The sequence below is a fragment of the Pygoscelis adeliae genome, unplaced genomic scaffold (genome assembly GCF_000699105.1).
Source record: "Pygoscelis adeliae isolate BGI_AS28 unplaced genomic scaffold, ASM69910v1 Scaffold168, whole genome shotgun sequence".
NCBI classification, from domain to species: Eukaryota; Metazoa; Chordata; class Aves; order Sphenisciformes; family Spheniscidae; genus Pygoscelis; species Pygoscelis adeliae.
This window is the reverse complement of record NW_008825566.1, coordinates 3,283,565-3,286,933: the sequence shown is the minus strand read 5'-3', so window position 1 is coordinate 3,286,933 and position 3,369 is coordinate 3,283,565.

The window sequence follows — 3,369 nt, the reverse complement described above, 5'->3', positions numbered from 1 at the left end:
TATTCTATTATTCTATACCCAAACTATTCTATGATTTTATGATTCTATGATTCTATGACTTCAGTGGGTATGAATTTAAAAGCAGTATATATTTAATGGTCTATTTAAGGATAAATTAACCTGTATAATGCAATGTATGATAGTAATGTGATTCCATGATTTTTTTACTGGGAGGCATTCAGATACATACATTTATTGGAAGTACAAGAATTTGTTTATTAGATGGTTTAACTGCCTCAGATTAAAAAGCAGAATTATTACGCAAAAACTTTGAAGAATGCATTAGTACTTTTTGATCTCTTAGGTGTACAATTTGAGATGGAAAAGGTATATTTCTAAAAATACACCATAAGCATCTTTATTTGTATTGCTGGGAAGTAACACAGTGTCATTTTATATTGAGGAGTGTGTTAGGAGAATTCAACCTGCACCTCTCTTGCAGGTGCAGCTCCCATCTCCAGGAGAGGTTCTCTTTTGAGAATAACCCCCAAAAGACAGTGTCCTGGGCTCTCTCTGAGGAGGCGACTCTCTAGCAGAAAGATGGACATGGCCTTTTCCATTCCAATCAGCTAAGATGCTGGAAAGGACTTTGGCAAGAGCTGAAAAGAAACTGTACCCTGTTCCAAGCAGTCTGGTTTGTTTGCCATCCTTACCACCTGAATCAACAAAAGGAAGCTGTGAAGAGAAGAACTGAAGCTCTCCTCCTGATGCAAATCTTACGCATCTTCTGCAAACACTGTTTCTGCCCACCATCTGATCTTCCCCAGCTGAAATGCTGGAATCTTGCCTTAACAAGACACCGTGATTTTGTACCTAATTCACTGTCTCACCATAAGACAAAGGTGCCTGTCTTCAGACTGGATCCACGTGAGATGACGCAGCTCCATGACCAGCAGTAACTGCAGGAGCTGTTGTGTGCACATGGCTTAGTCACACCCATCAATATTTTAGCAGGACATTTGTTTCTGCATAGTGTTAAAATGCTTAAGTCACAAATTCCATCACCTCTATTAGCCCTGGGGCTGCACCTTTTTTCCAGCATGGAGAGAATGGTTTATGCATCTTATTTTGCTCGTAGGACTGAACCTAGAAGTAGGAGCACATATATAGACACTTCTTTACTGCTTCCCATTCCCTGAATTAGTTATTTTTCTTTTTTCTTTTTTCTTTTTTTTTTTTTTTAGGCAAGCCCTCTGATCTCTATTAAGGTTTTGCTTCAAGAATGTCATTACAAAACTTCCCATAGCTGTTATTTATAAAGGACCCAGAAAACACCAGTTGTATTGACGGCTCTGCAGCAGCTGAATGCCAACAGCCAGCCTTGCAGCTCCGCTCCAGGGCTGGGCACAGCTGCACGACTTGTGCAAACCGGGGCTACATTTGAAAATCTGAAAACTCCTTTGTGCTGTTTGTATTTGTTTGACCATATTTACTTGTTTCTAATTTGGCAATCAAGCATATAAATGTGCAGAAGTATAAACTATTGGAAGGCAATCTGTGTTAAACAAGGCAACATAATGATACCAGCCTCCGTGCAACACAGTAGCCAAACCACACTTCCGTCATGGCATAGAAAGTTTCCTAGGTTTTTTCTTGAGAGGCATTGAAAAGTGGTTTAAAAGTGTACAGTTTGTATCTGTACTGATGCTTTAGAAACTGTAATATGCGAAGAGAAACTACCAGTGCAGGGGATCGGAATGAAGGAAGGAATGGGGTTTCCTCGGGGAAGGTTTGAGAGCAGCTGGAGAGCTACAGCAGCAATACCGTGTGCTGTAGCAAACCTCCACAAACCCCTGGTCTCCTCTAGTCGGCATTAAGGGTGCTTAGAAAAGGAAATGGGGACAGATAGGAAAATCTTTTCCACTTTCTCAGACAGGGAACTGAGAAATATATTATTTTTTAAACTATCATACGCTCTTCAGTATAAGCATGAAGGCATGCTATTATGGAAATATGGGTATATTGTTTCAGCAGCTCCTATCACTTTGGGAGCAAGGCATATTTATCACACTGCCTGCTTTAGGCATCTAACCCAAACAGGATCCAAATTATTGAAATTAGGAGCTTGACTTTATCATAGACATTCCTGATAAGCTGAGATGAGAGGACTGGGGTGCACTTTCACAGTGAGGGTGCTATTGGCAACACTAAGAGCCTACACCATAGAAACCCAAGTACAAATGAATTTGGATGGAGCCATATCAGTGAGATCCTAAACACACCTGACACCCAAATGCAGCTGGCCAGATGGTTTCCTGCCTCAGCAGCCCCCTGCCATCCATGCCAGAGCGTGCCACCAGGTCGTCCCCAGCACTGGGATGCTGGTGGCTGTCACCACTGCTTCTTAGCCACAGATGGCTTTTCCATGCAGCAATACCTGGGAAAAGAAGGCAAGAGACAAGAGTAAATAGGAAACTTTGCAAAGGGTTGTCAGCTGTTCCCAAAGGGTCCTGTAGTGAAAACCCTGAGAGTTATGAAATTGTCTCCTTCAGGTGCTTCACTTTGTGTGTTTGGGGTTAAAAGGCTACTGATAAGAGCAACCAGGAAGAAAAGGAGTGAACACCCTTCTCCGAGGAAGGCAGGGAAGGTGAATGGAAAAGAGGACCCAGTTTGGCATATGCATGCCACAAAGGACAGGTTCCTGCCTGATCGCTGTCTACTGGCCACAGCGACCACATCTCTAATGAACCTCAGGCTCTCCTGATGATAAGCATCCCAGACAGAAAGAAAGTGACAGACCCAGGGGTTCAGTGACAATCAATTCACGATTCATGAATAGACAGTTGCAGAAAGAAGTAGCAAACATGAACTTTTCTATACCTTTCTGCCTCAGACAAAGACTTAGAAAAATGTTTTGTATTTTCTGGCTTTAGTGGGAATGTTCTTCATGATACTCTTCTGAGTTAGGCCTGGAGAATATTTAAGCTGTGTGCTAATCCATCCTCAAGCCCTGCTTCTTAATACGAGACATTCCCAGAAAGTGATGGTTGAGCGGAGATCTGTGAGAATTGCAGCTACATATTAAATATACATATATATAAAAATAGTTAATTTTGCTTCTCCTCAGTCTCCTCACGTATTACTTTAGCTTCCTTAATAATGAAGTCTTTGGAGCAAGGAGTGCATAAAAGCATTTGTCTGGAAAGCGCCTGGCAAACCCAGGGAGCAGCAACGTCACAGCTCTGCCAGCTCTCCCCAGATGTTGGTGTGTGCTCTGCGGCAACTGATCAGCATCTGCGTGGGACACCCAGACCATTGACATAAAAAAAAACCCTGGATCATATTTTCCATCTTCTTTTATAGCCAGGATGTGTATGTGTTTTAGCCGTTCTTTCTCTCACCCTATCTAAAGAGTGATGGAGACGCAAG